Below are 14,378 nucleotides of genomic sequence, written 5' to 3' on the forward strand. Positions count from 1 at the left end.
GAAAATGGAATTATCTAGAATGACTTGATGAAAAAGATAACTAATTTTGTTGTAAAATCTCTCTCTCTCTCTGTCTCTCACACACACATATAAACACATTCACAGAGAACTATGTAATGTGAATGGGGAACAAGCCGTTTCCTTTTAGTGTGAATTTGGAACAAGAATTTGGAGGGCTTGCGCACATTTGATGCTGACAATGAGAGCCCTGTTAAGTAAAAAGTAGCAAATGCGAGAAAATTTGTTTATGGAAGGTGTGTTGCAACTATCAGTCCTCCTTAAGAACATTATTTCACACCTCAAGACCATAAATTGGGATACAACAACAGGAGTGTTTCCATTACAAAAACGCGAAATTATTTCATGGGGTAGTCGTAGTTGTGGAAATTTAGTTATTTGTCCTGAATCTCAGTGCTAAGCAATCAAATTTCGAGCCTCCATTAAACCAACAAACGAGTGACATTGAGAGAGAGAGAGAGAGAGAGAGAGAGAGAGAGAGAGAGAGAGAGGTTGCATCCACATTCAACCTTAAAATAACATCTCAACAAAATCACTAGGACAATAATCATTATGTACAACTAGAAAATTACATATACAAAGTTGTCACATGTAAATGCTCAAAAAACTCTCATGTAAATTAGCATTTCTAGCCCCAAACTTGTGCCAGCATCACGCTAAAAATGGTATTTCCTAATATACAATAATTACTTGTTAACTTAACCTCTTCTCAACGGACAATTCCTATAATCATAGCCAGTTTGGCCACATAAAGGATCCTTACATTATCTAGGTTTCTTGGCCACTTCAACTGGGGGCTTTAACCTCATTTCCCTTGGCCGCCCTTTTGTGATAGACCAAACAGGGTTCTTTATGCAGTCGCTTTCACAATGAAGTCCATTTTCATCCTCTTCAATTACTAGACTTGCATTAGATGTTTCATCAACCATAGGAGATCTCATACATTCTATTTTTTCAATATGTTCCAAAATTCTTGAAAATTTCTCCATAATGAACTTGTAAGTTGTAACAATCATCAAATCTTGCATCTTTTGTACCAATTGTTGATGCTAATGATTGTACAGTTTGGACACGCTCAACATATGCACTTGATGTGCTCATGCTAACATTTGATGTCGATGTAGAGCGCCTCCAATATCTTCGCAGATATCGGTCTAGAATTTGAATAAAATTTTTCTTAAAGAGAACATGAAGAGAATGCATACAAATGATACCTGTAAACTCGAACACCTTACAACTACAGTTGATAACATTGTGTTCAACCATCAAAGAAACTTACCCTCTTTCATTCTTTGAAAAGTGTGTCACTTCATACGTTCCATCATCCTTTCGAGATGTCAAACTTTTGAAAGATGAAATAATTTCTTCTTATAGCTTAGAACATACATAAGTAGCTAAGACATGTGCTACATGATCTTCAAAAGGGCACATTGTTAAAACATCCACATTGTTGGAAAACATTAAGGAAGACAATGAGAGAATTATTTATGATACTTGATCTCTCAATTCACTAAGCGGAGTTTGTGACACGAGAATTGTTTCACAGATCATTGATGGACTTTGAACGTCATGTTGTCTTCATTCCAACAAAGAGTGGTTTCTAAATATGGTAATGCCCAATTTTTTTTAAAATTCTATAAGTTAGTAATATGTCTATTTGAATGCAATGCATACCAGCCTTCTTCAAAATCTTGAATGGATGCCAGATTATATCGTTATCATCATCATTTTAGCCTTTTTCCGAGTTAATTGGGGTCAGTTACATGAATCCCAATTCTCAATTCTGCTTTATTAAAGGTCATATCCTTAATGAGGCTATAAGTCCCCATATCTTTTCAGAATACTTCCTACTATATCCTTTTGGACCTATCCCTTGTCTTTTTCAGTCATTCCACTTGAACTAACTCGCAGCTTCTAACAGATATTGTACTTGGTCGGCGTCACACATGGCCAGCCCACCTAAGTCTTCTCTCTCTCATTTTATTGCCTATTGGTGCCACGCTTAAATTCTCTTGAATAGATTCATTTTGAATTCTATCCCTTCTTGTATTATCATTCATTTATCTCAACTTCCTCATCTCTGCTACACTCATTCTATGGGTACATTGTTTTTTTGTCGGTCCAACATTCCTTCCCATAGAGCAAAGTTGGTTTCATTGCATCCTATATGACTTGCCCTTAAGCCTCATTGGTATGCGGTGATTACGTAATATTCTAGTTGCATCTCTACTTTACCCACCTAGCTCTAATTCTGTGTGCGACATCTTCTTCGATCTTTACATTTTCTTGAATTATCGACTCAAGATACCGAAAGTGCATTCTTGTACTTCCTGGACATAAATTTTAACCATTTACTCGTCTCTAATCTTGTTATCACTAAACTTGCACTCCATATACTCTGTCTTAGTCGGACTAATTTTAAAACATTTGGATTCTAGAGCATCTCTCCAAAGTTTTAACTTTGTGTGGATGCCATTTTGGGTCTCATTAATCAAAACTATGTCATTTGCTAACAACATGCACCATTGTATCTCATCATGTAGGTGTCTAGTTAAGTCATCTATAACTAAGACAAAGAGGTAGGGGCTCAATGCTGATCCTTGATATAGACCTATTGTCATTGAAAACTCACTTGTCTCTCCACTAGTTGTTCGTACACTAGTTAGTGCTCCATCGGATGCCAGATCATAACCAAAATATATACACAATGTATAGTTAGTGTTGAGGAGTTCCTTACATATTGCTTCTTTGAAAGCCAAGTTCTGACCAATTAGCATTGTTTGTGGCATCTTTCCATTCATTAGACCTACAAATGCCTACATCTATATAATTCTTTAGAAACACTAAAAACATTAAGCATGCTCAAACACATATCATTGATAAGAATATCAAAGAATTCAAAGCTAAAAATTTGTAGAATATCACATACCTTCATTGCTCATGAAAAAGATTGTACTCTTACATCTCGTAGTAGAACACATCAAAATAAATAATTGTCATCATAGCTATTGACACTTACCCAAATGACGAATGGCATAGAGTAACCATTTGCCCGGTAGGTTGTATAAAAAACTACCACATCACCGAAGATCTCATATGCACTAGAACATGAACTATGAGACCAAACAATATGCTCCAACCTATGATCTTCACCAATTGTAAAGTCGTACTTAAAATCCTTAAATTTATCTTTCATTTGCATACATTTTGTTAAGAGAATATGAACATCATTGTCGCGGTTCATGTTGTTCGTAGCACATACAAAGCTATAGATATCCTTATCTATAAATGATAATTCCCCTGGTTTAAGACCTCTCGCTATTTCAAACAACCACATCATATCTCTAACACATACCAACTTTTACACATTGTAGAATACAATGATACTTGTAGCTTTTTGAAATACTACTATAAGCAGGCAAAAATCTAACTTCTTGTTGCTCAAGAAGATCATGATTGTGTAAATTATCAAAGGTAACAACAGTGCCAATATGAAATATCCGAATCCATGACTTTTGCGATGCTCATATGCGCCCCGCAATTGCATCTCCTTGATGATTGATCTCTCTCCTTTATTTTCAGACAACCCTTTGTTTTTTAAAAGGCCTGTCATATGACAAACATAATATCTTGTAGTAGTTCCATTTCCATCACCTTCCTTTCCAATTGTTTGTTGATGACGCACTGAAAACCCCTATACCTTGGCAAAACTCTTGTAAAATTCATAAGCATCATCATGAGTTAAATTTTTTTTCCAATGGTATAGAACTAAATTATTAGGAACTGTTTCTAATGGGTTTTCTCCAATGGAAGCTTTGCTCTCTATAAGTATGGTTTCATTTGGAGAGTTTCCATGTGGGATCTACTTGTATATTTGTAAAAACTGACTCATTTTTTATTGTGCGTACCTGAAAAAAAAAAAACTCAAATAGATAATGTTGATACAATAGAGATTTTTTGGGGTTGTTCATTGAAAATTTTAATGGCTATATAAATCAAAGCCACAAAGACATTCATTTGGGCCAAAACTGAATTCAAGAAAATATAATTCTAATTATACAGAACAAAAAGAAACCCAAATATGTAAAATTGCATGGATTAGCTGTTATTCCAAAGAAACCCAAATATCCTCAGAAAAAGCCTGTTATTCCAAGTACTCAGTTTTCAAGAGGGCAAGGTTGCCAAGATCGGTGTTCAAGCACATAGCTCTACTGGAAGGTTCTTATTACCACAACCTTAAGATTCTTAGTTTAAAACCAGCTCATATACAAAACATAATGACATTTCCAGTATCTCTCTCCATTATGAACTCTTTAAGGGAAAAACATGGACGATTGACAATCTAGCCTAACTAATATCTAAGCCTCACGTCCTTTCTCCAATCCAATTGGAAATGCTAATCATAAGACTTCAAAACAATAACAAATTGAATATTCACACCACTAAGCAATTGGAAATGCTAATCACGTCCTTTCTCCATTTTTGCATTAAGTAGTCAAACCATTTTGAACAAATGGAATATGTAAGATAATTGGATGCATAAGACAACTCAATATTGGAACCTGATATCCTAATATGCCGAAGACTGAAACTATGTATTTGGTGCTGCTACCAAAGAAAACTCAAGAAAGTAGGCCCCAATTCCAGAGAAGGTGATCAAGAGGAAGCCTCATTTCATAATAAAATTATAGAGAACCCCAAGTTCTCGGACAAAGGTTGAACCCTAGAAAATTTGGGGGGTTGTTAACTTGAGAACTTGAATTTTACAGATTTAATCCCCATCATTTTGCTTAAAACCCACAAATCACACAAACCCAACAAAAATCATTTGTCCAAAACCATATAAAAAAGCACACAATGAAGCATTAAATGCCATTAGTGTGCTCCATGTAGATGACATCATACCCCATATAGATGACGTTACACTCTCTTAATGACTAAAGATACTTTTATTAAAAAATGCTTCTTGTACAAAACAATGGTATAGAAGTATTCAAAATTGTTGAGTAAAATGATAAATTATTCCATAGTGCATAGTGTGAGTACCCTAACATAACTATATATATATATATATATATATATGGAAAGCACTACGCAAAGCCTGTAGGGGAAAATGAATAGTGATTTTGCCTACCCCATCACCGTCCAAAATTCATCGCGCGGTCACGATTGTCTAGTAGTGTTTTATTTTTCATTTTTTTTTTATAAATCCTAATGAGCTGAAATTTAGAGCGTGTATTCATAAAAAAAAAAAAGGGAATCTTCAAAAAATATAAAAACAATATTTTACATGAAAAAAAGTGACCAAAATACCCCCGAAATGTTTCAGGGTATTTTGGTCATTTTTTTTACAGATAATTTGTTTTATATTTTTATTAGATGTGCCTCAGTAAGCTGTACATACTATCTAAATTTCAGGCCATTCCGATTTGTAAAAAACAAATGAAAAATCTATGAAAATCTTCAAAATTGACGGTCGAAAAATTTATTACAAGATGCACTATTTCCAAAACTCGAAATCTTTTTCTCATGTTAATGCATCTTAATGTCGAGATGGTCAATTTGAAGATACTTGGGCATCAGAACAACCTCTTCTAGTAAACTTTTTGAGGTGGGCTCTAATTTAATTGTTTACAGTTTCATATATATATATATATATATATATATATATATATATATATATATATATATATATAAAAGTATATAATGAGACCATTTATCTTTGGTATAAGATGTTACAATTAATATTGGTCAATGGATGTGAAATTGGGTGGTTGTATTTATTCTATTGACCAAGCTCAAAGTTCAAAAGAAATTTTCTCGAACTTTGTGTCACACCCATGCAAGGCCGGACCAAAGCCTTGTCCAACTTGACGCTCATGCCATTTTGGCCCTACCATAGCCTAAACCTTAGGCCACATTTTCTGGCCCATGCCCTCATTGTTCAGGGCCGGGCCAACCAATTGTTAGCCTTTGTTTTATCTAGCGATTTAAAAAACGCTGTCGGCACGGAATCACTCGATCCAACTCGAGAATTGGTCACCCCATTTTGATTCTGCGTGTATATAGGAAAACATTTGAGTCTAGAAGGGAACCGGCAGTTCTGCACAGTAAAACGAAGATCCGGACCGCTGATTCACTGATCCAGACCAGTTTTTTGCCAATTCACTGTTTTTTCACGTGTTTTTTCGCTGGTTCACTATTTTTTTCACAAAGAAAAACAACGATTCAGATTGTCGATTCACTGATCAAGACTGGTGTTTTGGGTGCCCAATTCAAGTTACCGATCTGTGTTTTATATCACTGGTTTTATCCCTTAGCCTTGCTGACCATGCATTTGGCCTAGTGTATCCATGACCACTTCCAATTGACACATGGCAATGTGTTAAGAGATCGGGGCTAATCGAGATGTAGAAGATACAATGCCCCATCAAATCAGCTTGGTTGCATGAACTTTTCCCCTCTGTTTCCATGACAATTGGTCACATCGGATCCTCGTGGATATGGTTACAACCGGTTGAATAGATCGGAGACGACTGGTATACCGAGATGACAAACCGGTGGATGATGTTGGATTTGTCGCTATCCAAAATCACCCACATAAGTAAATCCCATATTGTGTGGGATTGTGATTGATATTGTTAAATTTCCTAAATGAAATAGAAATCCAAAAAGGATTAGGACTCCTGGATATATCTCTTGGTCTTTTGAGATATATGTAACATCAATAGAAAATTTTTGGATTAGGACCCTTAGCTATATCACTTGGTCTTTTGAGATATATCTAACATCAATAGGAAGTTTCTTATTTAGTATGGATTCCTAACCTTATATATGTAATATCAAAGTACAGAGAATTTGTATGTCATATTTAGGTCACCATATGGGAATGATAGTTCCTCTAGAGAGAGGGGGGTAGAGCCTCTTGTGTATAAGATGTAAGGTTTCATACTACAGAGAATAGAGCTTCCTATGGAGAGAAATATTGTGATGATGCCTCTTGTAGACTCCCAAAGATTGAGATACTAGTTTCTTGTAGAAGCAGTTCCTATGGAGATTACTTACTGTTGTCGATAATGTTTGCCAGAAGTAAATAGAAGGAAGGGAGAGTAGTTTAAAAGGGTTTTTCTCGACTTGAATTTTTGTCGAGGTTTAGAGAGGTAACTCTATGTTTCAAAATCTTTGATGTAACTTTCATTGGTATATTGGATTTGTATTTGCTGTGTCCGTAGATGTAGCTCTTCTGGGGCTAACCACGTAAATATTTGTGTTCTTGTGATCTGTGTTTATTTCATACTTTATTTCTCATACTTTATTTGCTAAAAATCAACCCATTGGGTTTAGAGCTTCTGCGCACAATAGGTGCCTAGGAACCGATGGATGATTGCTTCACTTAATCTGATTTTTACCGAGAGCATTGTTCGCTAAATCGAACAGGAATGGTTAACCGGACATGGGCCCAGAAGTAGTTAAACTGACCGATTCAACCGTTCTAATTGGAGAAGTCCCGTGCGGTAAAAAAAGTGTTGAAAGAAATAAAAAAGATATAAAACATATATACTAAATTATGAAAAGCATATAACGAATGATTAAAACAAAACACATTCAAATAAAGTTGAAAATTAATGAAAAAAATGGATTTTAACGAATCGATTTGTGCCTTGGGCTATTTTTAAAAAGGTTATGAAAAAAGATGGGAAAATATAAAAGCGAGTATCAAGTCCAAAACAATTTTTAATCTTTACCATAATGTAAAGCATATCAAAAAATGCATTACCAACCAAATTCTTTATTTTTCAGAATTTATATATATTTTTTAAATTTTATTTTTTTAAATACCGGTCGATCACTGAAACCGTAAAAAACCGGAACCGACCAGTGGCCATTTTTGATCTAATTGGGCGGTAAGCGATTAGATCGCCTAGTTTTTCTAGCAATGACCGAGAGTAAGTACCATAGTTAGTAAGTCAGGGATTATCAATGAATCGGCTCACCATTAAATCGAAAACTAATAATTTTTATTTTAAAAAGTCGGATAAAAAAAATCAGGTAAAAAATATGGATCTGTAAAAATACTTCATGTAAAGAGATCGTGAATATCAAACTAGGCTCAAAAAATCATCGTTAAAAATCGGATATATTTAAAATATTAGAAATTTTAAAACTATATATATAAATATAAATAAATAAATAAATAAATAAATATATATATATATATATATATATATATATATATATATATATATATATATATATATATATATATATATATATATATATATATATATATATATATATATATATATATATATATATATATCACTCACACATAAATATAAATTTCAAATATTCAATGTGATATGTCTCTAAATCATTAGATAGTTATCTATTCTATTCATCAAGAAAGGTATTGGGTAGGTGAATTCGATTTTCATCTTTCTAGCAAGAAATAGTCTACCCCATACTTGCTAACTATGGTCTACCCATACCCACCCAAAAAAATACGCACCACATCCATAGCAAAGACCGAGAGAAAGTTTTGGGAGAATAGAAATAGAAATTTCATAAAATAGGAAAAAGATATTGAACTTTCCAAAAAAAATCAGAGTGTATTAATAGAAAAGATTTTTGAAACAATTTTTTCAAATTTGTAAAAAATTGCGTTTTAAACCTTTTCCTAAAAAAATCGTGTAGTTTTACCGATCTATTATTGAAAAGGTCGCTGATTAAATCGTTTTTAAAAAAACACTCATTTCTTGAAAAAGTTGTGATTAAATCGGCTTAAGTACACACATCGTGTGAACAATAAGCCTTCATTTTTTTTTAAAAAAAAAACAATAATGAAAATGAAATCCGTAAACTACTCCCTTATAGAGATATTAATTCCAAACGTCCATGTATTTTGTTATGGGAAATCTTTTTTTTTTTTTTATCAATAATTTGTTATGGGAAATCTTGACAAGGTGACATCAGATTCAATGGGCTGCGGTGGTGGTGGTGGTAGCACCCCTATTCACCATTCCAAAATAAATCATACCATCTGAAAATATATTTTCATAGCTAGTTATAAAATTTTAAAATCCAAAAATAGTTAAATCAAGTAGATCTATAAACATATAAAAATCTTAAAAATGGACGGTCTTGATAATGTGTTGTAAGATGCATTATTTATGGGACTCAAAATATATATATATATTTTTTTGCATATTCATACATCTCGATGTCAAGATGATCAATTAGAAGGTTTTCAACATTAAAACAACATTTTCCAATGGATATTTTAGGTGCATAACATTATATAATTTTTTTCCTTTGAAAAAAGGGCGGTGTTTATATAAGGTGTCAACCTTATACTATTGAAGTATAGTGTGCCTCAAAACTAAAGCGAAAATTCAGTTTTGGTGCCGCAAAGCCTTGCGATGATATGAAAATCTAATGTGACCCCGCCTTATGAAATTTAAAATTCTAGAAATGATGACAATCAAGCAGATTTATAAACACCCTTGAAAATAGTGAAAATGGACGATCCAGATAATGTATTAGAAGATGAACTATTTTTAAGACTAAAAATCCCCTTTTATTTTTGGGTGCAGTTTGCATACGGATGCATCCGTAGGTGTAGAGGTAAGGTGCACGTTCAAATTTTATCATGGTATATAATTTTGATGTAAAATGTTCTTAGGATTATCTCAAAATCTATTTTTATATCTAATTATAAAATTTTAAATTTAAAAAATGGTTAAAATCAAGTAGATCTATAAACACATGAAAATATTGAAAATGGACGATGTAGATAATGTGTTGTAAAATGTATCATTTATTAGACTTAAAATTTTTTTATTTTTCATAGTCATACATCTTGATGTCGAGATGATCAATAAAAGAGTTTTCAATATTAAAACTACCTTTTCCGATGGATTTTTGAGGGGCATCCGTAGTTCTACATTATAAGGTAGCATCCTTATATAAACTTTTTGCTTTTTTTTTTTTCGATAAAAATGTTAAGTGCACCTTACGCGTACAGTATAAAATTGAGACCCTATAGAAACTTTTTCCTTAATGGGTAGAGGCCCAACTTCACTAAGTACCGAGAAAAAAAGAGCTCTCTCTGTCTTGTGACGTGTTGGCTTACGTTAAAAAAGTGCGAGCGGGTGAATAATTGTCAAAGATGGGGGCGTTACTCGTTTTGCTTCAATCCAAGTACGTCGGCCAAAAAATTGTTATAAAACAACTAAAGTACAGGTTCAAATTTGACCATTTTAATAAGGGTGCAGTTTGTATAGAGCATAGGCTCTAAATGAATCAAATTAGAGCCTACCTTCAAATAGTATCGACAAATACGGTTTCAATACGGGAAATCTTTGTGATAGCCTTCAAACATATTTTCATCTTTATTTATAAAGTTTAAAGTTTCAAAGATAAAGTAGATCGACATATTTATGAAAACTTGAAAATCTTAAAAATTGATGGTCCAAAAATGCATTATAAAATACACTATTTTCAAAACTTGAAATCCATTTTTTTCTTATGTCCATATATCTTGATGTCAAGATGATTAATTTGAGGATATTTGGGCATCAAAACAACATGTTCTAATGAAAGTTTTGAGGTGGGCTGAAAACTTTTCCCTTATAAAATAATTGGTTGCACCCGAGTGGCTTGAGCTAAACCAGAATAATGTTGTTGGCTGCAAATGATCGCCTGGTCTTTCGCATTTATTATTGTGGCCCTGTTTAAATGTGGTTGGTTTTAGGGGAGGGAAAAAGTTTATATAAGGATGCAAAGTTATAATGTAGAACTACGATGCCCCTCAAAAATCCATAGGAAAAGGTAGTTTTAAGGTTGAAAAGCCTTTTAATTGATTATCTCGACAACCCGATGTATGATCATGAAAAATAAAAAGATTTTAAGTCTCAGAAATAGGGCATTTTACAACATATTATCTACATCATTTATTTTCAAGATTTTCATTTGTTTATAGATCTATTTGATTTTAACCATTTTTTAAATTTAAAATTTTATAATTAAATATAAAAATAGATTTTGAGATAATCCTAAGTACATTTTACATCAAAATTATATACCATGATGAAATTTGAAGGTGCACCTTACCTTTACACCTACGGATGCATTCGTATGCAAACTGCACCCTTTATTATTATTTCTTCTTTTAATCTCAACATAAGAACATAATCAATCGGGATTAGAATTGGCTGATAGGGATCGAGAATCAGTGAGAACTGATCCAATTTACACATTTGAATCCCACAAAAAGTATAAGGAACTATATATACAGGAATAAGACATATTTGTAAATATTAAGCGAAAATCTGATATTTGAAATAAATCGTTGAAATCAAGCAAGAGACGGAAACAAAGAGATATAGATAATGAAAAGAAAGAAAGGTACATATCAGAAAGATGTCAGTGGTGCTTTCTCCTTCTGTTTAAAGCTTTTGTGTGGTACGTTGTGGTCCTCAAGTTTACACGATAGCTCTTAAAAAGTACTTATGGGACACTTGCGTAATTTTCGATATGGCAGAAGAGTAAAGAAAGAAAAATCGGTGTAAATTTAGGAAAAGTTCCACTTCTCGTTAATGTCCTTCTCTAAAATGGACGTTCTAAAAACTATGGGACTAAAATAAGTGGATTGTATAATAATGAGGACGTTTATTTTTGGTATAAGGAGGTCTGATTTATAACTATTTGATGTGAAATCTAATAACCTGGATATGTCACAAAGTTTGAAAATTTTTTTTTTAATATTGAGTTTGGCCAATGGAATAAATGCAGCCATCCAATTTCCACATCCAATGGTCGATGTAAATTGTGATCACTTTGTGCAAAAGATAAATTTCGAGACTGTAAAAAAATTTCTTAAAAAGTTGTAGCTTAAATAATTAAAATTTGATCTTTTTTTACATGTTTATAATCATCTTAATCTAGATCATAAATAATAAAAATCTATTTTTTAGATAGTTTTTAGTGGCGCCCCGCATATAACAGTATGAGTTAGCTGACTCATAGAAACCCCATTCATAAATTTCTAACAATAATTCAAAATAATATATCATTTTTATCTATAAAAACCATGCGAGTTAAAAAGTCCACGGCACCTTGTATTGCTTGTGAACTCAAAATCGACTTAGTTTAATTAGCCTGATTTTAACTTGTTGGGCTTATATTGAGAGCGACCGGTAAACATGTTTTTGGCCTTTTTGGACGACGACGTCATGTCGATAACGAAAACCCCATGGAACGGTTTGGACGGTAATTAAAGCCTGTTGGGAGATGAGAGCATTTGCTTAGTGGGACCACACTCTTTATCGTCGTCCAACCCATTGATGGACAATGATAAGCTCTATATGATCATAACCTCACGACGTATGGGTCTAGCACTGGAAGCATAGGCCCACATGAAAGGAGTCCCCAACGCTATCAAAGCGTTTAGTTGTTGTCACGACCTTGCCCCTACCGTATCAACCAGAGGGCAACAGAGTGCGGGATTGCAACCAGAGGTCGCGAACGTCACTTAGGTGGGAGTGGCTCAACGCGTTTAGAAATACAGCATCAAAACAAACCACAAAAAAAATAAAAACTCATTCGTCAAGCAACATAAAATTGCACAAATTAAAACCATTATAATACTCCAAGGTTCTTTACAACTCTGTCCAAGGCACTACCAGTCTGACAATAAAATTTCAATATTTCACCAAAAATCACATTGTGGCATCACCACCAGACACCTGCTATCAAAAATTTCTTGATCAGTCTCGAGCTTCAACCACCTGCCACAATTGTCCAGCTGCCCACTCTCAAGAATCAGAGGTTATCACTTTACACAGGGAAGAGAATAAGAGGAATGAGCTAAGAGCCCAGTAAGTAGATCAGTGCCCATGCATCCCACCTACATGCACAGTTATAAGATAATGTGGTTCGCAGATCATTACAGTTCATGCAAGTCGCAGAGTAAATTCACAATTCATTAGCAGTGTGAAACGTAGTATGATTCAGATATCAAAACAGTACATATGTATGAGCTAACAATTTCACCTCAGAGCATAGTAACAAGAAAAGTCTAGAGCTGCCTACTCCTAAAGTAGAAGTCACATCGATCAGGTCAAGCCAATCTTGAACTTGGAACTGCTATCCTCATTCAGGAGGGAGGACAATGACAAATGGAGGCCTCATTTTGTAATGTCCTCATTTACATACACAATCCCCAGTGCGCTTTAGGGTTTTCGATAGGCTGTGGTCTTGCAAGAAACGACCTTTTCCTTACGCCTTAAGGCGGGAGGGCGTTACACTACCATTGGAGGGCCCAATACGTAGTGCCCATGACAATTTGGGGGCACGACCCTTCCTGTTATTCACAGTCACTCCTCGAATCCACTCCTATCATAAGAGTCGAAGTACAGTATACCCAACTACAAATGAGGGACCCATTGCGTAGTGGTCATATCACAGATATTAGTTTTCAGTATAACAAAATCATAAATCCAACTACCAATGGAGTACCCATTGCGTAGCTGTCATGGCACATATAACAGTCTTAATATAACAGAATCAAAGTAATCCCTACTAATGGAGGACCTATTGCGTAACGGTTATGACACATATAACAATTTTAATATAACAGAATCAGAGTAGCCACTATCAATGGAGGACCCATTGCGTAGCGGTCATAGCATATATAACAGTCTTAATATAACAGAATCAGAGTAGCCACTACCAATGCAAGACCCATTGAGTAGCGGTTATGGCACATATAATAGTCCTAATATAACAGAATCAGAGTAGCCACTACCAATGAAAGACCCATTGCGTAGCGGTCGTGGCACATATAATCGTCTTAATATAACAGAATTAGAGTAGCCACTACCAATGGGGGACCCATTGCGTAGCGGTCATGGCACATATAACAGTCTTAATATAACAGAATCAGAGTAGCCACTACCAATGGAGAACCCATTGTGTAGTGATCATGTCACATACAACAGTCTTAATATAACAGAATCAGAGTAGCCACTACCAATAGATGACCCATTACGTAGCGGTCATGACACATATAACAGTTTTAATATACAAATCAGAGTAGCCACTACCAATGGATGACCCATTGCGTAGTGGTCATGGCACATATAACAGAATTATAGTAGCTACTACCAATGGAGGGCCCATTGCGTAACGGTCTTGGCACATATAACAGTTCGTTATAATAGAATCATATAGAGTAATCAGTGTCACTATATCACAATATCATATTTTCAGTAGCGCAGTATCATATTTGCAGTATCACAGTAGCATATTTTTCTACAATTTCAGACAGTGGCATCTAGCCATAAACAGGGTCATAATAC

At 34.2% G+C, this 14,378-nt stretch overlaps 1 pseudogene; it reads right to left on the bottom strand.

Annotated features, from left to right (window-relative positions):
- Nucleotides 1-77: 77 nt before the first annotated feature.
- On the bottom strand, nt 78-6,491 carry LOC148783872 (protein FAR1-RELATED SEQUENCE 11-like; annotated as a pseudogene).
- Between the last annotated feature and the right edge of the window lie 7,887 nt (nt 6,492-14,378).

The sequence above is a fragment of the Amborella trichopoda genome, chromosome 1 (genome assembly GCF_054954075.1).
Source record: "Amborella trichopoda isolate Santa Cruz 75 chromosome 1, AtrichopodaSantaCruz75HAP2 v2.0, whole genome shotgun sequence".
Lineage (NCBI taxonomy): Eukaryota > Viridiplantae > Streptophyta > Magnoliopsida > Amborellales > Amborellaceae > Amborella > Amborella trichopoda.